Raw genomic sequence first — 26,283 nt, 5'->3', positions numbered from 1 at the left:
TCAGTGAAACGTCTGGGAAACGTGCATAATGATTGTTACTAGGAGTCATCATCTAGGGAGAAATATTGAATACATAAAACCACGAGAAATCAGAGTAATTCAAAATATAATTTTCTTCCTGGATAATCTAATTTTAGCTGCTAGGAGACCATCATAACATTAATACCAATGTTTCTGTTGAACATGGCCTAAGCCACTGTTCAGAAAAACCCCAGGCAACTCACTGAAAGTTAAATTGATCTCCTTAGGTAGATCAATATGAAAATAAAGCGAAACTCAGTACAGAAGAAAGCAGGGAGGCAGATGCAGCGTTGTTGCACGCTCTACCAGCAAACTGAGCTCATGGGGTTTATTGTTTATTCGCTCTATAGATGGGTTTATAGCATCCTCCTTCACTGAAGGTGAAGATGTTTCCATTTGTTCAGCAGCCCGTACCAAGCACCTACATCTCCTACTCATCATGGTCAGTGGAGTAATCAGTTGGGAAAACCTGAGCCTGAAGAACATTTCTCTCTTCTCCTCCACATTCTGCCACGTTTCGCCCTCAGAAACCAGCAGGGCTGGAATACTGCTCATGGCAGTGATCTTCCCAAGACACGAGACGTCGGAGGCCTCAAGACTCCTCAAGCATTTCCCAGCCTTGCATTAACACAACGTCAATACAAGCTTTTATCTTCCAGTCACGTGCTCCTCAGAGCGCTAGGGCTTAATGGAGATATCAGGAGCTGCTTCTTAGTAAGCAGAGGACGCACACTGCTTAGCAAGCACACTGCTGGTTCTCTTAGCACAAAGCGATGCCTAAAAGCCCCAGACTGAGGGCAACAGGCCTGACCAGTGCCTGGTCTTTAATACAGGCAGAACCCTTCCTTTGCACCCTGATCTGTCCAAACCAAGGGGTGTGATGTATCACCAGGAGATATTCCTGGAATTGGGCATTTGCTGGGTTTTTCTGAAGGAGTAACTGGGGATGGAGCCCAAAGGCTCAGCCAGCAGGCACATTTCTGTATTCCTGTCACACGATACCTGCAAGGCACTGGGGATCGTGTGACCCTGTGGTGGAGGAAGGACCCGGGGTGTCCCAGGCTGCAAATGTGCAAGAGGTCTCCACCATTCACTCAGCCTGCCAGAATCCCACCACATTCCCATATGTATTCCCAGTTTATAGCAGAGGAGGAGTATTACTCTTGCAGTTACCTTAGGCTAGCATTTCTCCCATTATAAATGAATCCAACATGTAGGCAGTTTTCTCTTTACCTTGCATCCATTCAAGAAATAACGCTGGCATTTTTGTGATGTTATGGATTTTTAAGAGTTAGAATGAGCACTGTTTACATGAACTGAATCTAAAGTCAATTCTATCTTGATTACATTTGACTTCAATGAGTACTAAGTGATGCTTCTTTCATTTAATCAGGGAACGGTGTTGCAGCTACACTATTTGCAGTTTAATAAAATCTCTCTCAAGATTCAACCAAAAAAGCAGCAGCGTTGCTAAATGCTTACAAATTAGGAATTCGGCTCTCGTGATGACTAATAAAATTGATCTCGTTTAGATGTTATTTTGCTCTTAATTTTAAGATTTATTTAATAAATAGAATGAAATTGCAAGATTCATAAATTCTTTCAAAACAGTAAAAAATGCTTCCACACGCAGAGGTCTCCTGGCTTTCATCTGTGTTCACACATGTCCATACACCTACACAGGCACACACACGCACACAGATGAGGGCACACATGTATATGGAGACATCCACACGTGTGTGAAAGTGCTCTGCTGCAGCCAGCTGTGTCCCCAAAGGGCCACATAAAATCCGTTAAAGCAGCGTAATGGTTTAGCTGCTAGAAAAGTAACACAGGGCATCATTACAGTGTAACATTAATGAAGAATGAAATATAAATTCATAGAAGGTTCTGTCAGACTTATTTTACCTCCTGACAAGCATGATATAATTTTTTTCCAGTGTCTAAAAATTCTAAAGTGGGCCAAAGCTAATCCTGATATAATTCCATTAGTTTTAATGGATAGCGCTAGGGATGAATTTATAGCAACGACGGAAATGACATCACTTTCTCATGCAGCAGTTGCATTCTGAGCAGTCAAACAGAACCAGCAGTGAGCACAAGCAGCACTGAGTTTCACAATGTGTCCCTCCCAAATTACCTTTTAAATTAGAAAGTTGTGTTGAAATTGAAAACTGGAAAATTTATATCGCGCAGCCCGTGTTCACCAAGCTACAGGCTCACCAGCAAAGCATCAGGAATGCGCACCGGGATGATTGCAGTGCAGTCCCTTCACAAGCAGAAGAAGACAGTGCCGACCTCTGAGAGGAGGGAAGCCCATGGAACCACACAAGCAGCAGTGAGGCTGTGTGGCTGCTCACTCCTGGTGCAATGGGCCGGCAGCTGGGAAGCCGCCTGAGGGCTTGGAGCACGCATTTCATTACAGCTAACATTCACTTCCCCCAAGGTAGCTTTGAAACTTTCAGCGTAGGTGTCCACATAAGCTGCATTATTGCTAAATCCTGAAACTATTCAAGCAACATTAAACTTTATGCACCGTGTTCTCAGCTGACGTTACCCCACTGAGGTCAGGAACGTGCTGGGATGGCTATCAGGGGATCCCACCTGAAGCCTTCACCTGTTCCTCTTTTTCCCTACTTTGTAATCCTTGGGTCATCAGTTTTCACCACTAATAACGGCCATTTACAGAAGCTTCACAACAACCACAGATTAATTAGATGTTGCAGGAGTTCCACTGATTTACCCGCATGTCAAAGAATTACTGATGTGCAGCTCTACGGCAGCACTGCCTGTAGAAGCCATTCATACAGGATGGTGAAGCAAGCTTTCTCCAGAAAACAAGTTGCAAAAATAAAACAAGTTCTCTTAAACCTTAATGGAACGACAGTGAAAATGTTGCTGGCTGTAAAATACGACTCACTTCAGCACTAAAAGGAATTTCAGAGCAACTGCAGGTGTGCAAAATAAGGAAGAGAAGGGGAGGGAAGAGCTAAATGTGACCAATGCAGAAGATGTGCTCCTGCCACCCAGCAGTGCTACAGAGCAGTGGTTTCCTGGCTGAAGGCAGCTGGCCCACCTCCCCCTGCTGAGGATCCGGCCCTTAGCTCTGACCCTGCTCTGTATGCAGCCCTTCAGCCTACACGGATTTCAGTGACCCTCCTGAAAGCCTTTGGGGATCATTTTACAGGAGCAATAATACGGGATCAATCATTCTATTTCCCCTGCTATCGTTGTTCTCTGGAAATTCAGGAAATGACATCAGAAGAAACCCAAAAGAGAAATCAAGTGTGCATTTGCACTGACAGTGCCAGCCACAAGCTAAGCGGCTGTAGCACAGCTGTACCCACACAAAGGAGCACACAACGTACTCTGCTTAGTGCCTCTGGACAGCAGCACTGCTGGTCTTGTTCCTTTAGGATATGAAGCATGAGTCTCTTTGCTTCATTTTGTATTACTATTATTTCCTCCTCCCTCTGTTTCTTAGCATCTCCCACGTAACCAAAGGCAGAACCTCACTTTACTCCCTGCATTCAGCACAGAAAAGCCCATGTGGAAGCCAGGACACTGGCAGGCAAGAAGGAAACAGGGATGGACTGCGGCCTTCCCAGAAAGTAGGTACCTAGCAGTGTCTGTAGGAAACCCTCTGGGCAGGGGACATCCCTGGATGTTCCCAAATGGGGATTTTACAAACTGCTCATGGCATCTGAGAAAACTGAGGGGGCTGCAGACACCAGGGCAGTGCCATCACGGGGCTGCTGCAGCCACTGGAGTATTTGTACCATCTCTCTTTTTGTGCACCTCTCCCACAGATGGGACTTGAAGAACATGAAGCCACTTTATCTACCGTGGAGCTGTGCTCCACCGAGCCCCTGATGATGTTAATGACCCTGCCGGCTCCTTCCTATTCCACCTCGTTATGCCCTACATGCAGCATTGCTATGGCAACATGGAGCTGATGCTGCACTTCAGCAGAGAACACCTTGTTTGGTTTCACTCCTCCTCCTGAAGCACAGCAAGTTGTTACGAGTCATTTTGGATGCCAAGAACGGCGGAGCAGACTGAAAGAAGCACTGCATACCCATACCCTTCCCCTGTTTTTTCCCAAAACAGGACTTGACTCACATCTGGCTCTACCACCGTGGCAAAACCCCTGCTCTTTGCTGGAGCTTCTTCCCTATGCACAAGTCCGGCCTGTCCCTCAGCGCCGCACTGAGCACTGTCCCTTGCCATGCCTTGCAGCTCTGCACAGAAGGGCTTTCCTTTGCCTGCACACATCTGCACTCATAAAGCCCACAGCTGTGCCTGAAAGAAGTGCCCTAAGTTTTAATTTGTGCATTCAGAAGAAATGTTACTCAAATTAATAAGAGTAAATTAACTCCAAGTTAAGGTCACCCTCGGTGGTTTTTTACCACGAGTATTTTTAAAGTGCTGATAATTGGATGTCTGATAATTGGATATTGATTTCAGTGCCCTACAAATTGACCCACGCAGTGGTCTCACCTTTTTCTTGTTTCTCCTCCATTAGAGCATTGATGATGATAGTTTTAATTATTTTGGAACATTCTTATTTCTGAAGGAAGAAGAATCACAGTCCTTACCAAACACTCTTCACCACAGACTGAATCAAAAGGACATAATTACTTCCACGCTGACCAACACCAGAACGGATTTTGCTTTAGTTCCTACCACAAAACACTTCACTTAATTAACAGCCCAGAAACCGTGATGGCATGAAGAACATGATTGGTTGCAGCACAGTCAGATGGTCACTCTACACAGCCACCCCACATCACTCTGTGGCAGCACCACTCTCAGCTGAGCTATGCTCCTTAACACAAACAGGTTTGACCAGCAGTGATGCAGAGGAGCCCTGAAACGAGCAATAGGACATTCCCTGTTCCTCATTTCTGCAGTGCTTGCACCAACCAGGCAGGACAGAGCACCGTGAGCTTCCTACAAGAACACAGCAGTAGTGTTGTGTTGTTGCTTGTGAGGGACAACTCCATGTCCGCATGGCAGAGGTCTCACAAATGCACAGTCGGACGCCTTGCATTCACTTGTAAACCTTTGCATGAACCTTATTTGAAGGATATTACCAAATAACGTCTCAAAAGCCTGTCAATTTCCTAACAGCCGCCCATCTTTTCAACTTCTATAGTCACAATGGATTTTTTTTTTTTTTACCACTTTTTCTTCTTTTTTTATGGTTCTAAAAAGAGCAGAGCAATGTAAAATTACCACTTTATGTGCAGCACTGAGCAGCAAAACGTCCTGACTCCTCCAAATTTTTGCTCCTTACCTCAGCCTTCACAAATTATTTTAAATGATATATTAAATGTATTAATATATTAATATCCCAACTTCCATTACAAATCCTAGTCTGGCATGTTATTTATAAATTGAATAATATAAATCTTTGAAGCCAGTTTCACCCCAGTCCCTGGGGCAGACCGGATACCTGACTGCCAGGGCACCAGCATCCCAGTGCACACCACCTAGGCCAGGTACCAGGAAAGTTGCATCTGGTGGAACTATCCTCCTTTCTACCCTATGAAGGAACTAAGCAATCTTAAAGAACAAGGACAACAAGAACAGAAGGAAAAAAAAACAAAAACAAACCACAAGTTATTTACACCTTACAGCTCTGTCTGGAAAGACAGATGCACTGAGGCACCTGCTAAGCTCTCCACCAGCAGTATGTTTGAGGACACATCTCATCCTCTGCAAAAAGTGAAGCACGTGTTGACATGCAGCACACCAGTCAGTAGTAAAAACACGACCAGGGCAATGAGCAGGAATTTTATTTCTGCAGATATCATTGCTGAAGTGCACATTACGTTTGCCACCTGGCTCACAGACATAAAGCAATGTGCACGAGTGCAGCACACTGAGATGCACTGTGTGCGACTGCACTGTGTGGCAACCACAGCCACGCAGCCCTAAGAACAGTGCATCTCTGGCAAACAAAATTATTGCAATCACTCTGAGATGTCATTAACCAAACAGGCACGTGCACTTATCAGCACATGCACACACTGGACAGAGCAGTTACGTAAAGTTCTTTGCTATTTTTCTTGCCAAATTTAAAGCTACCTGCTACAGGTCATCCCCCAGGCTACAGCTGGCATGTGCCAGGCACAGCAGTGGAACCAGCCTCAAACAAACATTTCCTGGCAAATGGGAGACGTTCTGTTGATGGTTCATGTTGTTCCAGGGAAGCGTTACAAAGCTGCAAGACAGCGAAGAACAAAAAAGTTCATCAGGGTTTTCTCAGAAAAGAGCAGACTTTGTTGGGACAGCCAGGATCACTGAGAGGTGCAAGGAAAATACTGCTGCGCAGCTACAAGAAGAAAACACTGAAAAATGCAACTACTGAAAGTGTTCTGGTTAAGTGAATGGATGGCCCCAGACAGGTTTGCATTATAAACATTAATTGCACATTAGCTCAACTAATTAAAAAATGAATACTGTGCACGGTAGGAAGCTCCTTCTTAAAGAGAAGGCTGCCTTGGGAAATGAGCCAGTGCTTTAAAAACAAAACAAAACAAAAAAATAACCAACACCCCATAGAGTCAGTGAAACGCCTGTTCCAGCAAGGGAGGCTTTGAAAACATAACTGAGCAAATATTAGAGCTGTGCCAACTGTGCAAAGCCAAAGTGGCAGCAAACACCAGGAAACACTTAATGGATCTCCTCTTAGCGCCCAACCCAACTAGGAACCTCAGGTACCGTGAGTGGAACAACATGAAAACACAAAATAGCCACTCCTGGAATTTGGCAGAGGATTGAACATGGGCTCTGGGGAGCAGTGCTCCCTGCTGGGCACCTGCACTGCATGGCTCCAACAGTCCATCCAGACACTGGTGAGGAACCAGTGAGAGTGAGTGATGAACCAGTGAGTGATGGCCATGGTGGTGACGAGAGCTTTCAGGCTGATGTGTGCAATAAGAGAAGAATTGCCCCACGTCAACTTTATTGGCCAGAAGAGCTGCTGGCAGAAGGCAGCCCAGCACTCAGACAACCTGAATTCCAGTCCAGTGCTCATGAGACGGAGTCATTTTGCATCTAACCAGCATTACTAGCAGGATTTGCAGTTGCTGACAGATGCATCTTGTTAGGAAATACGAGAGTGAGAGATTAAAGAAACAGTTATACACGAATCTTAGCTTTCTGTTTCTATGTATGCACAAACCAACCATTAGCATTCGCAAAGATGGAGGCACAGACTCTTCCACCAATACACCACTAAGCAGTTAATGCAATACTAGATAAAAATCAAGATGCCACATCAATTTGTGTGAAAAGAGTTGCACTGATATATTTGAGTTCACATCCAAGCTCTGCATAGAGTAGCTACATAACCCCAGGCAAGGCAGCTCCTCTCTCTCCTTCTCAGATCTGGGAAAAGTCATTTTTCTTCTGTCTTTTATCTGTACTCCATTTAGCTCTCTGGGGAAACCACTTTTGCAATCTGCTTTTGTGCAACACTGAACACATAAAAGATTCAGTCTCGGTTTAAACGTTACTGTAATACAAATAACAAACAATCATCATTAAGTCATTAATTCCCTTAGTCATTTCTCTCTCTGTACAAACACTTTTTGAGTTGGAAGAGGCTTCTTTCAGCAGGGAGGTACATTTGTATTCTCTTGTAAATTGAAAGATCGTATGCCAAGCGTATTCATAATGTTAAACAATAATAATAAACAAAAATTTGATAAACTTCTTGACAAGCTCCACAAACTTTCCCTGCAAGTCACGCCATACCTCAGCAGCCAGTTCTGCCTAGAAGACTCAGAGCAATTACAGAGCTGCCCTCTAGGTTTCAGTGATAACCAAACACTGCAGCCTACGTACACTATGTACACTAATCCATTGTGTATGTTATCAAATAAGCATGGATCTCCTCTTCCTGGGACAGCAGCTGAGGACAGGGCACACCATAACACTCTGCCTGCAGCCAGCAGCAGCTGTACTACTTCATACCTCACTCGCAGGGCCACAAGCTCTCACTGTACTCTGTACTAGGGCTGGTACAAACAACACCTCATTACTTTTCTTACATCTCCAGTCCATCCCCAGGTAAGCAACATATGGCTGGAGCATCACGGAGTTTGACTTCCCTCCCTACAGGCTAACTCATCAACACAGGCTCTACGTTCTATTCCTGGCAGAATTTCTCCCTTCTTGGATTTCTATGTCTGTATGTCATTGCACTTAAAGAAATACCTTTTCACACCTCGCTATTTCATTTTCATTCAAAGCCAGGTTCTGCTGAACCCCCACTGCTCTGTACAGTCCCATGGATCCTCACAAAGGTCCGTGGTTTGAATCACATCATGAGTAGAGAACAGAAAATGGTCCCATCTGCCTACCCAGCCTGGTTCCCATTCACAAGTAAAGCAGAGGAACGTGCTGCTTCTTACTCCACCTCCCCGTATCCCTCCCTGCTGCTGCAGCTGACCTGGTGTGGGTGAGTATGGTCTCAAGCAGGCTTGCAAAGCATGCTCTCAGCATGGGTTCATGCCCTGAAAACAAGCTCTGGATGTCCCACCTACAGTACAGAGCTTGGAAGTGAAAGATTCCATGATTTATGGGCAGTCTGACACAGTGAGCCTTAAGGACCTTCCACTTTCTGTAACCTCTTGCAGCAGTCTCTGCACGCAGGAAGGAATGAAGCTAGAAGAACGCTGTGTTTTTAGTATCTCTGAGGAACTTCCAGCTGGTTTAGCTAAACATCTGAGATGTGACACCTCGGCTTTATGCTAGGCATGGGAAGCACAGCAGAGCAGTGGGCAGAGACGCTTTCTTCCAAGCAGAAGCTGGTCTTTGTTAGATGCTATTTTTCTGTTCCATTTCCATCCTTCAACAAATTCAAAGAAACTTGCATCTCAAGTGAGTTCCTATAATTACATTTCAAGAACTGGCTGGTGCAGATTTCATTTACAAGTATTTTAAAGCACAGAGATGATTAGCAGCATTATCTGTGCTACTGCTTTAGGGGGAGATTTTTAATAAGTTTTGAAGAGGAAGAAACCCCACAAAAGGATAGAGACGGTAAATATGGTAACGAAGCAGCGTGCCGTAGCTCCTTGCAGGGAGAAACAGACTATGCCATGGCTCTTCCTGCCAGCTAGAGGTGGATATCTGGAGAGCTGACAAGCTGCAAACAGAACATGCTGGCAGTCACAACTATTAGGAAACCCAGACAAGGCAGAATTGTGGAAGAATGATGTTGTAAGCAATCCTTCACCAGCTTGGATCAGCAATTTGTGCCCACACCATGCATCATTTTCCCCACCTTCCTCCCAGCCTCCTGCTTGTCCCTTCTGCTGCCACTTCCTCACTCTGCCACCAGCACCTTGTTTTCCTGAGAAATTGCAGAAGCAGCTACTGAGGTTCAAGAGAATTCCTCAAACGCTTCACAGTCATCCCATTTTCCTCCAGCCCTGCCCATCAGATTTATTTACACTGGGGAAGAGAAGGGCAGACAAAGCAAACAAACAGCTGTGGGAAGAAAACCAATTTGTTCTGTAGCATCTTTGCTTGTGCAATTTGAAGGAGGAAACGGAATTGAAAAGACAAGGAAATAACTGTTCCACTTGGTAATTCTTGCACCATTCTCCTCACTTTTCTTCCTCTGCAGTCATCCACGACGTGCCTGAATGCACACACTGCTCCCAGCACATCACTGCACATCTGTGCCCAGGTCCCACCCAATGCTCCTGGAAGATTTTATCCCCTCCCATTCTAGTGGAGAAAAAAACGCGATGCATTCAAGAAGCAAAGTGTGCCCAGCTGAACCAAAACCCAAAGCAGAACTGATCGGGAACCCAAAGCTATGGCTCACGTACAGCTAAGCAGGGCAGATGGTGCCACGATAGTTATGTTCCTCCTAGCCCTTCATTTAGGCTGTTCTCTGTCATGGGAAAAAGAGGGCTATTTCCTACTTAATGTCAGTTTTTAAAAATTATTCCCATCCATAAACATACACTTTCCAAGGAAAATAATGCCAACACTGTTAAAGGAGCACTGATTCTATAAAACAATCATAAGGGAGTGCTTAATTATTTCCCAAAGAAAGAAAAATCTGGTAACACCACAGATTTTGACTGCATAAGATCATTTTCAAAAGTCTTCATGTTATTTCTAGATCCTCCTTCTTCCACAGCCTGATCCGTATTCACTTTCAGTTTGTTACAGCTTCTAATAAATCTCCTCTGATATTTAATACAAGCTACCCCATTTTATTAAGCATTTTAATTCTGATGTGGGTTCCATAGTCTCAGACGCAAGCATCTGCAAGAACCAAATTGTGCATCTCTTGGGTGCTTGCAGTTATTACTTTAATGCACACTGCAGTGATAACCACAGCAATAATTTGGCTTGACCCCAACTACCATTTTCCTACACAAATCTCAGAGTTAGTGGGTACATCTGCTTCAGTGAATAAACACGGTAATGCTCACAAAGTATGTTTTAAGTGCAGATATTATTGAGGGCAGAAGGAGGGAATGTGAGAACAAGTGTGCAGCAGCGAGTCATCTCAACCCATGCAGCAGTCCTGCAGGATTCACTCGGCATTGCATCACAAAGGGAGGACGGGTCAGGAGTGCACGTTTGTGACTTCAGGATCATAGAAAGCTCAGGTTGGAAAGGACCTTAAAAGATCAGCAAGTCCAACCACAACCTGACCATACGACCCTCACTCAGAAGCACTGCTCTGCAAAGAGAAGATACGTGGGCTGCGTGGAGTTGGATTTCTCCACCTTCAGAGCAACTCCATTAAAAATCTCCAAGCGTGTAAAGAACAAGAACCTCTAATTCACTGGGGGTGGCCAACTGGTGGCACAAAGGAGACAAGATGCAGTCTGCAGGGCAGCTGTAGCTGGTTTCTGGAAAGCACGAGCAGTCAGATCAAACCTTGTGGTAAATGTGGGGAGCACACGTGTCTGCTGGGCACAGCGCTGGGCTCCTCGGGCAGCTTCTTAGGTTTTGCAAGGACAGTTCCTATATAGCTCACTCTGCAATTTGAACGCGTGGCTAAACACAGAAGTGGCCTTGGAGTGAAAATGTGAGGCCAGCCTGTTCCTGAGTAATTAAGAAAAAGATGCCTTCTTCCCCTTAGGATAAAAGCCCCAAAATACAGTACAAAGCAGCGTGAGCAGCTCCTTGAACACCAATATATGTCGTACAAAGGGGGAAAAAGACTCCCATCTGAGATTTATGCAGAGAACTCATACTGCCGGAGTTAAATTGTCCTTGCAATCACCAAGAAACGATGGATGACAAAATCTTAACTCAGAAAAGCTGCATCCAACACAGATAATTCCGTATTAGAGCTCATCTGTAAGATGAGGAGAAAAGTAGTCGGACAAAAAAAAGGCATCATCCAAAGAAGCGATCATGGCTTGATTCCATTTCTCAAGTGCAAACAGAAGATATCTTACTGTGCCAAACCCACTAATACACGTGCTTGCTGCTTAAAGCAGGATCAATTTCACAAAGCTGGGGGGAGGGAGGTGGGGAAAAGAGCCAAAGAGTTGGGAGAAAGTATTTTAGAAGAAAAATGTTCCCATAATTGGGAACAGATTAGGAACATTTTTCTATATGTCCAGAGAGACCAATCTCAATCAAAGAAAGTGTAGCTGTTAAAAACAAAACAAAAACAGAAAAAAAAAGAAAACCAACACAAAAAAGTTGGCTTAGAGGGAAATGGAAGCAGGTATACAACACAACGAATGCAAAGGCATTTCCTTCCCCTGAATACAAATCAGAATATATAAATTACCAAAACAGTACAGGAAAGCCATACATCTCATGCTTTGTCCAGCTGCATGAGAAAAATTTACACTACTGATAACTAGAACTATTGCTGTGGTTATTGCTTCAGTGTGCAACAAGAACGATGTTATTCACACATAAACTGAAGTGTCAAATCATCAAAAATAAGAGAAGAAAATTTTTCAGTAAATGTTTTCCCTCTGTCTGAGGCTGCACACAGTCACGTCCAATGATAACAACAGTGAATACTATACTTCAATAGTAGCCAACATAAGCATTAAGCAAAAGCTAAAATACTAACAGGAGGTATTTTAGGATTAGTAAAACTGGAAAGGCACCTGCATGCAAGAATTTTAAACTAGGCAGTCCAAATTTTGGAAAGAATCTCTTATGCAGACTGTGCAGTGACTGCTTTAGAGGGCAGATGAAGGCTCAAGCAACTCCAACAATTAAAATTTAGGAGCAGGAAGGCCACTTCCAGTGACATCAACCTGCAAAGGATAGACTGGGCAATATTGGGAATAGCTTGAAAAAGATTTCAGCAATAATAATGAAATCACTGGATGCAGATTTATGGAAAGCAGTGCTCCAACAGCCAGTTTCTATGGGTCAGCTGGTGCAAGCAGTAGTTCTTGTGTAAAATGCATGGTCTGCTGCAAATCTGCAATCTTACTTCATATTTACTAGTACTTGAAAGCTTCATGAAACCGAGCATGTCTCATATTAAAAGGTTAGAGTCCCTGCTACATAGTAGACCTGAAACCACGCAGAAAAGTGCCTTCACATAATTGCTTTTCTTATAGATCCCAGCAATGACTGTTCTCATCTGTTTACTATTATTTTTTTTTAATCAGTCACATTAATGACGATGCTATATTTAAAAGTTATTAGCAAAGACCCTATAAGAATATATAGCTGCAATAGGAAGAGAAGGAATCCCACGCAAAGAGCTTTCTATGTCACCTAGTAAATGAGGCACAAGCAAACACCACGCTATTTTAATGTGAACAATTTTGAGTCTGCACACGCAGTAAGAAACAAAAGCCCCCACTGACAAAGGCAGAAGTCAATCTAGGAGAACCTCCTCAGAAAGGTTTTGGTGCAGCATGACCCCCAGTGAGACACCGACCATAAAAACCTGATGTGCCCCTTGGAGGTAACGAGATGAGCTGCGGCCGTACCACCCCTGCATCTGGCACTGCTAGAGCTGCTCCCCGCATTCTGTTCTGCTTTTGGCACCCATAGATCAAAAAATGCATTTGGGAAAGTTCAAAGAAGAGCTATCAAATTTTAAAAGGTTAGAATATGGGCTTAACAGGAAAAAAAAACCTCCATGAGCTCTGAAATCTGCTTCTGCGTTACGAGCAGGGACGTTCTGCAAGAGCCCTATTTTCCCTAGAGCAATACAGCTTTCTGAGACAGCTAATATAAAGAGAGTGGTTAAAAATAATGGCACACGAGTGTTAAATGGAGATGTCAAACTATTTCGATCACCTTCAGTTATCTATTTTAAGACTGCACAGAGAAATGTGATTTTGCCATTCACACAGGCTCAGGCAGTGACAGCCAACATTTACTACGGGCACGAGGCAAGAGCCAAAGGCTTTGCAGCAGCTTCAGCTCAAGCAGCGTGAGGATGTACTCTGCCACTGAACATACAAGTACAGCGTTGGCTCATGGAAGTTGCTTACACATTCACTGCCATACGCATACTGGTATAAGCCATTTTATGACATGTCTACAGAAATGCTTATTTGGATATAAGAAAAAAGGCTCTCACACCAAGGACGGTGAGGCACTGGCACAGGTTGCACAGAGAGGTGATGTGCTCTGTGCCTGCAGACGTCCAAGGCCAGGCAGGGCCAGGCTCTGAGCACTGATGGAGCTGTGGAGTCCCTGTTCATTGCAGGGGAGTTGGAATAGATGAGCTTTCAGGGTCTCTTCCAACTCTAAGGATTGTATATATCCATGATTTTGTAACGCTGCCATGAGGAAGGCTGACAGCATCCACCCTTCACTACTACAGTGTTACAGCTATCTTTTTGAATTAGAGCCTTCATGCCCATGAAGCCTTCACACTCATTAGCTCAGCACACGTTCCACTCATCTGATTTCAGCTCCTCTTGAAAGATAGGCCGTCTTCTCTTCAGGTCAAGTAAATATGAATATCTGCCAGAGTTCAAGTCAGATTGATATTTGGATCTTAAGGTATGACAAAGCTCTTCCTAGAAGCCTTTGCTTTGAACTGTAACGTTATGTCAGCCATTATATTATGCCATAAAAGAAAGAAAAACACTGACTGCAGCATAGGTTTGTTAGCATTTCTGAGGAATAAACATAAAGCCGACTGCAAATTAATAAAGATCATGCCAATGGATCCAATCACATTCATTTTGAACAGAACCTGTTTTCCGAGGATTTGATCAGTAAGATTGCATCAGCTGAGAGCTCCTCAGAAAAGAATCACACAGCTCTCCAGGCGGAGTTAACTTGGTTTTGCAACTCATACTGTATTCAGAAAATCCAATGCTAATGGAAATATTCCACCATTCACTGGAGACCCTCACCGACCCTCTCCTCAAAGCTACAATTTTTCCATCATTGCTAAATACCACCTGCCAAGAAAGAGCTGCATTTGATTGAAATGTAGAGGCATCAATAAAATAATTGCTGATGTCAGACAGCATTCGTTGCTTAGTGTTCATTCTCCTGCATGACTCAATTAACAATGCTTTCACATCAGAATAAATCAGCTCTTTTTTATGTACCTGATAACTTCAGATAATTTTATGGCTGTGAAATGGGGGTTCCTTTATTACTTCCCATGGAGTACTATGCAGCTGAGAGGCACAGAGTCAGCGTCAGGTTGACACCCTAAATCCCCACTGACACAGCAGGAAAGGAGAGGCAGATGGTGCAGATGGTGCTTGAGCCTGTATGAATTTCTGGATGCTTCCAAGATATGTTTCTTAAACATGGCTCATGTGGCAAAGGAATTAGAGGAGGACTTGCTGGGAGTGCCACAGTACAGAGGAAGCAATAAGCCTAGCAAATCAGATGGTACGCTAACATTAGGGGCATACAAAGAGAGCCAAGGCTGACATAGGAATCTTCTCCTTAGGAGAAATGGTTACACCTTTTTCAAGCTGACTGGACAATAAAATACCTGCATGTGGAAGAACTGAATAGTTTCCCTCTAGCATCATTTCTGCTAACAGCAGCTGAAGGCTTCCAAAGTAGAAAGCCACACTTCTATGCTCATCTACGTTCCCACCAGAATGGGAAGAGCAGATTTTCCTCTGCAAAGCACTTCATCAGTTAGACAATAATCTCACTTACAGCTATGCAAACTTGAAATGACTCCTCTGATGCCAGGGAAACCTTTCCAGATTTATACTGGCGTATACAGGATCAGCCTCTGGGACTACACAACCTTCACCCAGCAAGAACACTTCTGCAAATAGCTGATACTGCAAAGCAGGGCATTTTCCCCAATCTCTTTGCACTCAGTATAAATTTAAGCTAGGAAAGTTACAGAGAAATTCACTACTCTATTTCTCATTTTGAAACACAGCTTAATGCAGTGGCTCTGGACCACAGAATTAAAAAAGAAAAAGGCAACTCATTGCTTAAGCAGAATGTTTCACAAGGCCAGACAGGAAAATGTGTGTGCCAGTAAAAGACCCAGGTGGTGGCTGTTGCAAGGCAGGCAGCACTCATAATGAGTCACAGCAGGACTTCTTATTTACAGAATGGGAGTGGTGTCATCATTTCTTAATGGTAAGCAAAGGATTTGGAAGTGGAGAGAGTTTTCAAATCAGATTTGGTGTTAAGCTGTGCTCGGTGCAGGATGGACATCATCTGAACAGTTGAGTGGTATTTTACCTTTAAAAGCTACCACAGAGAAACAAATACTACATTTCTGAAGGTAGAAAAAGCCTTTAGCATATCTCATCCACACTTCCAGCCTCACGTAGAAAAGCATCCTCGTGGCCCCTCTCACACCTTCCACTTGCTGTAGAAATTGCTCTGTATTTAGAGTAAAGCCAGGGAAGACAAGATTTCTTCATGGCCTACCAGATCTCCTGACTGTGTTGGTGTCTACGTAACAACTAGAAAAAAAGACTCCCTCTTTTCAGCTCCAGTTCTAATACAGGAATAAAATCCTGTGGCCCCACAGAAGTGACCAGGGAGGGTTTCCCTCAGAGACATGCTGATGTTCAGGCTATCCAGTTCTCACAGCATCCCCTCGGGGGGCTGTTACGGTGCATTTTGGGTCTGTGACTACTGCACACATTCTAGTCACTCCTCTCATGCTTCACAGGACTCCAGCCTGTACATTGTATAGGGCTACAGTAAAGTCTAAGTAGATCTCTGCAGGTTCATTTATCTTCTTTAGAAAGCCTGGATGCCTGGCTGTGCCATGTCAGTGTTCATTCTATTTAAAAAAAAAAAAGAGAAAAAAAAAGTGCTGAGGTTTATTCCTTATGGTAATGTTCAAAGGTGGCAAAATGAACTTCTAAAGTGTTTAAAACAACTCTACTGTGATAGATGCACTGCAGGTCTCTTCCCTTTGTCTCCAGGGCTGCCCTCAAAATGCATTTGTCACGCAAAGCTCTGATGCAATGACACCCTCATCCATTTTAGAGCAGGTAATATTGGCCACTGAAGCATTCATGCTGGCTCTTTGCAAAACTCCTGCAGCCTGCTTCTCATCTTATTGCAGCTGAAGAGATTCAGGAGAAACTTCCCAGGCATCAATGAAATCACAGCAATCCAAGAGAAATCAAAAGCAGAGCTGTGGCCTCATCATGCCACTGTCGATTTGTGCTCTTCGTCAGGTTCATTAGACATCAGTGAGATTACAGCTTATTAAAGTTTATGAAAAATACCTCGAATTCCAGCAGTTCTGGTCTCGGTTTTCTGCTTCTCTGCAGAACAAGTCCTTCCTTCTAGTCAAAGAGCTACAGTCTTTGAATTGCAAATCTTAGCCCTAGTCTACAGGAGTGATCCTTTCAGGTAAGCGGCCCGAAGCGCATTTGGTTGTTGCATCAACGCGTGTTTTAAGCACAACTATTTCAGCAGATGACAGGTCTGCTGCTTACCACAGCCAGAAGTTCCGACTTCCAGAAGCAAAGTTAATTCAAGCACCAAATTCTCTCTCAATTTTCAAGAAAGCCTGAGGGAAGTGCTTTTACTTATTATGACAGGCAGAGTTCTAGCATCTGTTTAAACAAAACAGAACAAAGGGATTATCTGTTGCCATGCAACCAATAAAAATTATACAATTCTAATAGCTGAAATGAGAAAAAGCAGCTGCCACGAGGGTTCAGAAATTCTCAAAAGAAAAGGGTTAATGCCTTAAATAGAGTTAAATCACTTTTCAGGAGTGAGGAAGAGTACAGATTTCTTTGAGCATTACAAATAAACAGCACGGCTGGAAAGAGCACTGCTTTCAGTAGGTAAAAAGAAGGGTTGTTCTTACACAAACGGGCTGGATTTCCACCTCCCCAACCTTGCTTTGCTTGCTTTGCCCATTTCTTTCCATGTCATCAAAATGCTTGACCTGTCGGTTCATGGGATGGAAGCTAACATGTTCTCCAGAGACTTCCAGATTTCAAGGTCAGGAGGTGGCCTGTAAGAACAACTGCTTTGCTGTGCATGCTACCTACGCTCAGATGCACGTAAGAGCTGAAATTAGATCTATAGCAGGGTTGAATACAAACACATACTAACCTTAAACCTTTCATGCGTTTCCTTTTCAGGAATTAACCTGATGAAGCAGCTTAGGAACAGAGTTTAGCAAACTCTTAAAGGAACATTTGTAAGCAAATGACCCACCAGTATAGACTGTACAACTTCACCAATGCATGCACAGCAGTGCTGCTCACAGAGAGGGAACTGAGTTCTGTTAATACAGGCAGCGTTATGCAGCACAGGCAATGGCTGAGATTTGCAAGACTACAAGTGGAAAAGTTTAAAGCTGATGTTCACTAATAGCCCTACAAAGTCTTGGCCATAGTGACCTTCCTTGGGAGCTCAACTGCAATTAAATAAACAATGTTTCCAAACGTTAACTCACCTGGAGAATGAGAACAAACCTCAAAGCACCTTTTTTTAATAAAACTAAACCACTCTCAGAAGAAAAAAGGAAGATCTGAACGGAGCCAACAAGAGCTTTGCTTCAAGGTTAGCTTGGTTTGGACCAACCCTGTGGTGGCAAGCTAAGGACAGCCTTTCTCCTGGCCTCTAGCTTGACTGAGTAGAACCACTTTGGAAAAGTATGGACGTGTTGCAAACCCTCCTTTTGGTTTCTTTTTGGCACCAGCAGATGCTTACCAGGAGTGAAAGACAAATAGCTTTAAGGCTAAGCCAAGTTAGCACAGATTTGTCTTCAGTGCCGAGAAAGTTTAGTTTAGAAGCAGTTAACAATAAAATAGAGACTTCTGTCACTGTTTCCTGGTGTGAACCATGCCCCCTTCAGTGTGAGAGGGGACGGATCAAGACAACACAAGTAAACTTTTCCACGTGAAATAAAGACTGACATGGCACACAGCATCCAGATCTCAATATTCGGTGATGCTGATTATAATCAAAGAAGTGAGCAAGACAGACTTCTCTTATTGCTCAGGTCTTATTGAAGACGTGGCCTGTTCTGATGATCTCTTTGTTCAGGCTGGTAATCATCACCACCAAGCACACTTCAACTATGAAAATCATGATGTAGCTAGGAAATATTGAAGGGATAAATGATTTCTCAATAATACATAATGATCATCATTAATACAAATGCTATTTAAAATTAATTTAGAAGAATGGCTACATTAAGTTGACTACGTTGCTCCGGTCAAAGGAGCCAAGCATTCTCCATTGAACCTACTCTTGAGTTACTAAGTTGTTCTCCACTTCTGGTGAAATTTCAGCAGCACTGCAATTTCAATTTCTCGTTTCTCCACTCTGCAACTCACTGAATTTAGCAAAACCAAGATAAGGACAGGGAATAAAGAGAAGCTTCCTCGTGACAGCTTGTTCTATCACAGTAATAGGTAGAAATTAATTGAAAGAAAGGAAATCAAGAGGTACAACCATCTCGGTGGCTGTCTCAAACCCACAAAACCAAAAAGTTATCGTCATCTTTTGCTGGTTGCTCATTCTTCTGTATAAAGCAAAATGTGAACCTACAATATTTTTAACCAGTCCTTACAGTTAGTTTCCTTCTGACAGAAGTTTCCTTCACTGGCTGCAGGGGAGAGTGCCAGGTAGACCATCAACAGAACAGGAATGGGAAGAACAGAGGGGGAAGCAGTAGGTCAAAATAACACTCCATATAGTTTCATTTAAAGAAAAAAAAATAATGATATAATTGTTTGAAGTCAATAGATAAAAATGTCAGCTTTCCATTTTCAGTAATTGCTAGAAATGGTCATAAGCAACTCACTATGCACAAAGACACAATCTTAGCCCAGCTAAAATCTACAGGAACGTCACTACTGGCAAAAGCAGAACCAGGAGACACTAAGCATAGCACTGACCACATGAACAGGAGGAATACTTTGCCAATTACAGAACCATCCATTGACCTTAAAGGACACAATCTATGGGCCACTGCCTTTAAGGAAACCTTCCGCTGCACTTCTGTTTACTTCTGATCCAGCCCAAAGGGCCTTCATCTTCTCTTTCGCAAAGTCAGTTGAAAAAGATCTGGTTCATGCAGATCACATAACTTGCCCACAGTGTCTGCATTAATAAGCATTCAAGAGCAACAAAAATGTTTTTTTCTAGAGTATGGTGGGCTTTTGTCTTTCCAAGTGCTCCTACTCCCAAATCCTCTTGAATACATTTGGCAGAAATTTTTCTGAGATTTTGAACTTCCGTGCAATTTGGGAGGTTTTGTTAAACACCCTTTAATTTTAAGTTGCTCTTTTCTGCTCAACATACAGCCCCCTCCTAAGATAAGATCATTTCCTTGGTTTTATCTTGGTGCCTATTCAAAGTCATGTAGTAGATTTGCAGAGCTGGACAAGAGCAGCATTCAGCCCTGTGTTTGGTTATTGACAAGACTTCAGGTTAAGCAGCCATTCGGGTGAAAAGAGTGCGAAGATTTGGGTTTGAGCACCTGCCTCTTTGGAGCCTTTTTAAAGCCTTCCTCCAATTTATTAGTGGATAATTCCTGCCAGAGCTTGAAATGCTCTCTCCTGGCAGACTCAGCTTTCTGGCCCGCACACCACTGAGGTGCAGCACAGACTGGAGCCCGATGCAGTTCTGCACCGTGGGTTCAGAGCCTCGTGAATATAAACGAGCAAACCTTTCCTCAGAGCCGTGTGTACGTTTCTGCTCTGCAAACTGGCTGCTCTGGGGGCACAGGGAGCCTGCAGCAGATACACAAGAGACGGCGGTGCTAAAATTAGTTTGCATTGTAACAAATCACTTTAGTCTCTTCTTGTGGAAAATTGCTGTATGCTTAGTATGTTTGGAGAAGGAATTTTCAATCTTTTGATTTATGGACCCTAAAAAATGTTCCAGTGAGAGCGTGGAACATTCATATCTGCAGACTTTGCACACATACTTGCTTTTCCTGAACCCCTCTGAAGCAATTGAGAAAACCAAGGATGTCCATAGACTGCAGGTCAGAAACGACTGACTAAAAGCAAAAGAAGGCATCCACTTGTTTGGGAGCAGATTTTTTTCCTCCATTTTTCTGCACAAGTTTTCACACTCACTCACCAGAGCCAGCAATACAGAAAGCAGGACTGCAAACCACTGAAACTTTGCTTGCCATCCAGTCCAAACATTAAGCAAAACATTCAGGTTTGCAGGGCTCAAAGAAAAAAAATCTCTCTGAAATGAGAAGTTTTAATGCAAACCAAGGGCTAATGAGCACAGCCAGGCTGCGTCCCTCCCACGACACCCAGTTCCCAAAGCATTAACCTGGGAAGCAGATGGACATCCCACATTCCCAAGACCATCTGGACCTTCAGACAGGAGAGGTGAGGATGCAGCACAGCACACAGCCCCAGTGCCCAGTTAGAAAGTCACTGCCCTCTGCTTCCCAGCTCAGTGCTCTTCAATTGCTGCACGTGAAGGAGAATTGTTCCACTGGGGAGAAGAGCTGTGCATGTGCCTCTGCCTGCTTTGGCTATCCTGCAGGTTACAGCACTTGCCTGAAAAGCACAATGACATGGGTTTCAGCCTTCTTCAAGCTAAGGTAGGATGTACTTAACAGACTGCTACAGTGTTTATTGCCTAAAATGTTTGTTTTTCCATTTCTCCTCTGAACATTCGCAAGTTCAAGTCAAAAAACAAACAAACAAAAAAAAAAACAACCAACCAAGGTTGACCAAAACTGCTGTTCAGCTTTATCTGCAGTTCTCTGTCTCTGGTACTGCCCACTCAAACCCATTATAAACTTTCTATTCCCCAATGTGCCTTTTATCTTTTAAGTATTGTGCTTACTGAGGGCGACCCAAGAGCCCTCAGCATGAAGTGCTTTGTATGTGAAACAAGCTCATGTTATGCAAAACCTGGAGATATATAAAAGTTAAAAAAAAAAAAAAAATTCTCCTTTACTCTTCTTAGATCACTTGGTTTTGCTCTAACAAATTCCCCTGCTGCAGATTAAGCACTACAAAGCACCAGAAATTCTGTACTGATTGCTGTAGTTTGAAGTAAGGAAGAATTGCTATGGCCAACAAACCTGCCTACCCTTTTTGTCAACAACTGCTAAAACCTCACGCTGGAGCACTGAAGTTGGAACCCGTTTGACCAACAAATATAAAAGCTTTCATCAGCAAAATTACACGGGTTACGGCAATGCTTTGAAGCTGAAATCAGGAGCAATTAAGCACCTACCTAATGCATACGTAGAAATGTTGTATGGTTGACTAAATCGTATTTCTTCCCTTCTCTCCGCCTCCACCCCTCAAAAAAATTATCCAGACTCAACTTCAAGTGATGAATGGCTCACCACAGTTACATGACCTAGTGCTGAGTGAGCCTCTCTCTGCTCAACTGCAGCTTCTTTTCTATCTGAACATGTTTAGTTTCTGTCAGCCTTCACTAATTTGTGGTCCTGGTGCTTTCATCTCCATACTCTGACCAGTTCTTAGCCTTTCTAAATTACATGCTATTTCTTAATAACAAGCAGGTATTTTTCAGGAGCACAATTCTAATGAAAACCTGTAGAAATTGATGACCTTTTAGAGACGACAGAGGGAGTGTGTGTGCAGTTCAAGCTTTTCTGAAGCACATCAGTGACCGACCACCCTTCTTGGTAAGCAAGGCACGTGGTCTTACCAGCAGTAAAACTCGACTGCATAGGCACTCAGAACTCATTAACCTAACAAAGAAATGGATGTTTTAGCAGTTAGTTCTGTGGACTCTTGGATAGTAACTCTCTGTCCATTCTGTTGGCTCCATTACAGTATCTTTAAAGAAAACAACAAGAGCCACGCTTTTGGTACAGCCTGAATCTCACCCCGTATCTCGAGAGGTACCAAGCCTCCTTGGGAGGAATACAGAGGAATTCAGAAGTTCCTTCTGGGTGCTGAAGGACAAAGATGGCCTGTCAAGATTTGAATCTTTGTTTATAAGGTGATTCAGTGGTGTGAGTGCAAATGGTTTCCAGCTTAATCAAATTATGAGGCACAGAACTTGATTCTTCCACTTCATGCAAAAAGAACAGACGGAAGCTTAGACAATAAGCACAGAGAAGCAGTCACAAATCACAAGCATCGATTACTCTTCTAGTTGATGTATATTTAAAGTTCATATATTTATACTAGACACTAACTGAAATGCAGCATGAGAAGCTAGGAAAAACAAAGAATTTGGGAAGGGGAAAAAAAAAAATCACACTTAATTGTCCATGAAAATTTTAGCCAACTGCAGGTGTACTCAATTAACATCTCATTAAAAAAACCTCTTGAACTTCAAATGAGCCTTCAGCCTTGTAGAGTGTAAATGAAGGGTATAATTGATAGCCACAGCAATGCTAGGTTAAGTGCTTTAATAACATTCTGGCTCTCCAGAGAAAGCCAGCTCTGTTTCATCAATACAAAGAATCCACGCCAAAGAAGTTTCATAGTTTAAATGAATTTTCTGTAGCTGCAGCAGAATAAAGGCAATAAAGTCAGAGGGAAACTCAGCATTATGCAGCATGAGCTTTCCATTTGCTCCTGGAATATTCCCCTCCACGTAGACTGCTTTCAGGGTAAAAATACAGCACATACCTTGTTTTTTCCCCATGGACTAACAGGCCCAGAATATAAAGCACGAAATACCAATGCATTTCTTAACCCGTGCCCCTCGTTCTGCTCCCACTTATGAACCTTGTCTTTGGAGCAGGCTGGTTTCAGACACAACGATCAGCTCGCCAGCACACTGTGTGTTTCCAGAGCACCTGATGCAGCTGCATCCCGCTCCCATGGCAGCAGCATTCCTTCCAGCAGAGTTACTTCAGACGTGTCAGAGATCAGCATCTCACCCTCCCTGCCTCATCCAAACAACCCTGAACTTTGAGTAAGGAGCCATAAATCTAGATCCCTCGTACACTGACTGATGAGACACCGAGCAGAAAATACAACAAGCTGTTTGATCCCCGGCCCTTTGCTCCCTGTTACTGCTCTGGCCTTTGCCCAGCAGAGGCTAACCAGGTGCAGCTGCCGTAAAAGAGCATCTATTTTCCATACGATCATATTTTCTGTCCTTGAGGGAAAAGGAGAACTGTGTGGATCTGCTGTACTCCAAAGAGGACAGTTACCCCTGCTTCTGGAGCTTTGGCCAACATTTTCTTGCATTCCTAAAGCTCAGCTGCCCCAGAGTTCACAGCAGAACTGGATTGCTGGAGCTGGGCACAGGGCAGTATTTCATATAGGAAATGGATTCTATCATGAAAAACACAATATCAAAGCCTCTAATGTTTAGGTCCTAGGTAGTTTTCTAAAAGCTAAGGTTGCAAGCATCACAAGTTCTTTTGTGTGAAATCACTAAAAACACGTAATTAAGTAACTGAACAGAAACACAACAGAACAATGGGTTTCCCCCTCCTATGGACCATTATTCATTTTATTACTGAGATTGCTGCTAGTTGCCAGCCTCTAAGTCAATAGAAAGGCTCCCATCACAGCACTAAGTTCTGGATCAGCTCCAAACCCCCCCATGAAGTCAGCAGGTAACACAGCCGTGCAGGAGGGGCGGCTCCCAGGAGGGCAGGATGGCTTTTGGGACACCATTGACCCCTCCTGCCTTTTCTCTTTGGCGTTTCTGTCTTCAAGGACTGTCACAGGGATGAAAGGCAGGGAGATTCACTGGCTCTGACCACATACTTTATCACATTTTGATCATCCTAAGCAGAGAGAGCTGTACCTCAGAAGTGCCAGTCATATCACCAGGATAACACTGAGCTTGTTCCAGCTGTCGTAGTGCTGCATCTCCAGGGAGATGACACTATTATTTTTTGGTTGAATGTAGCCTCCCTGGTGACTACAGTGATTTAGGCTTTAAAAAAGTAAACTGAATTTTTGCTTTTTTTTGTGCACATGTGTTTTTTTTTTAACATACGTTTGATGTGGTTGGATTTTACCCACTCATTCATCCCATGGGATTCTGCCCTTTTCAAACCCCCCACAATATGCAGATATTTTCCCTCCACGTAGCAGAGCTTCACACTTTGCTTTATAGGAAGAACCAGCCTGTGCTGAAAATAAACACTTTTCCCAGCATCTGAGACAGATAGAACACCAGTTCTGAGGCTGCCCGGTTGCACTCCGCTCATAACTCTCTACCTTTCCCAAACGACTTGGAAAGAAAGACACACTTTTTGGCAGCACTGTTATTCAAGAGAGAAAGCACGTGAGCAGCTCATTAAATCTGAGGTCTGACAAGTGGCAACTGAGCTGCTTCATGTTTGCCAGGTTGTTCCACAGCCCCTCTTGCTCATTTGAAACTAACAGTTCTACCAGAGTTCAAATGCTGAACTTAAGTTTTCAGGCACAGTTTTTGAAACTGATTTATGAATATAAATATATGAATATAATTAACTTGGGACAACATCAGTAAAAACCCCTCACGCATCTTTAATAAAAGAGAAAAAAAAAAAAAGGAGGGAGAAGACATGATTTCAACAGGAGTTCTGGGATTGCAAATCGTAATGGAAATGCAGTATTTTTAATATGTGAGAATCATAACTTCATTCTGCTGCTCAGCCAGAAATTCAAGGAAAGCTTCAACACACGCAGAATATTGGTTGAGGAGTTCAGTTTAATCACAGAAACCGGGAAATTGGCTGAGCCATCTGAAACTTCTGAAAGCAAGCGCTAGAGAAGGACTGCAGGGAACAGCTTTCCAACGGTCAGAACGACGCAGCACAACCAGAGCAGCCTTAGTGCCTATGGTTTTACCCTTCTAAGAGGTATGGAAAAAGATACAGCTCTAAACTCTTTAGAGAAGGAATCACAAGTTTCCCATTTGCCATGACAGCTTTTTCCACTCCACAGTCACAGGCAGAGGTGTGAGGTACTGACACTCTCTAAGAGCCAAGTTTAGGCAATCTGTCCTTTAATTGAAAATAATTGTTTCTTAGACAATGAGGGAGGTGGGGTTCTGCAAAGAACCCAAAACTAAAACCCTCCTCCACGGTTTTGTCCTTCAAGCACTCAGCAGCTCTCCTGTGCCGCAGTAACACTGCTGCTGTTTCTCAGCCACAGACACTCGAGGCGCTCGGCCCCAGCACACGTACCTGTGCACCCCCAGCACACGTGCACCCCCCCAGCACACGTACCTGTGCACCCCCAGCACACGTACCTGTGCACCCCCAGCACACGTACCTGTGCACACACACACGTGCACCCCCCCCAGCACATGTACCTGTGCACACACACACGTGCACACCCCCAGCACATCACTCAGCCCTTCAATTATCTCTGCTGACTGCTTAACCCACACTGCAACCATGGCCTCAGCATCAACAAGAGGCTGGGAGGTGAGATGAAGGAGGTTACAGAATTAAACACCGGTGGCTTTTAAGCGCCCCCTCCTTAATTAAGTGTGTGGGGCACTGCATAACTGAATTGAAGGACTTTGGGTCATAGGCTTTATTAAAGCCTAAGTGAGATTAGTGATGAGTGGCTTGTTTGACAGACAGGGCTCCTTGGAGGGGGGGGATTGCGAGGTGTGGCCCCCGAGAGCAGAACCAAACGTCCTGTGTTCCTAGAGAAGGACTCAGAGACGGCTCCTGCTGTGCTTCTGAGCTCCCTCAAACAGGGATCAGTATTCAATGTCACTGCTTGCAATTAAGGTCATTTCAGCTACAATGGAACTCATTATTCCATTTGTGGCAAAAGTCCCAATCTTGGGAGCCCGTCTTGCTTAACCAAACCTATACCCAATGAAGAATTATCACTAGCAGATAATCAGCAGTACCAGTCTGATGAACTGGCACGTAAGCACGCTACTTCTGTCTCCACTACTTTTAAGTCTTGA

The 26,283-nt window shown here is 43.7% G+C and overlaps 2 long non-coding RNA genes across 17 annotated transcripts in view; both read right to left on the bottom strand.

The window, feature by feature from the left end:
• Window positions 1–26,283, bottom strand: part of LOC109370191 (uncharacterized) — a 206,398-nt gene that overhangs the window by 67,363 nt on the left and 112,752 nt on the right. The gene's annotated exons all lie outside the window — the stretch shown is intronic.
• LOC146543220 (uncharacterized) lies at window positions 20,733–21,930 on the bottom strand. The gene is made up of 2 exons (XR_014886898.1): window positions 21,655–21,930; window positions 20,733–20,966 (listed from the first exon to the last, which is right to left on the bottom strand). It is a non-coding gene; the product is annotated as an uncharacterized LOC146543220 (long non-coding RNA).

Source organism: Meleagris gallopavo, chromosome 16, assembly GCF_905368555.1.
Source record: "Meleagris gallopavo chromosome 16, MGAL_WU_HG_1.1, whole genome shotgun sequence".
In the NCBI taxonomy this organism is placed as follows: domain Eukaryota; kingdom Metazoa; phylum Chordata; class Aves; order Galliformes; family Phasianidae; genus Meleagris; species Meleagris gallopavo.
Note: the sequence above shows the minus strand (reverse complement) of the source record. Positions and strands in the feature narration are given on the sequence as shown.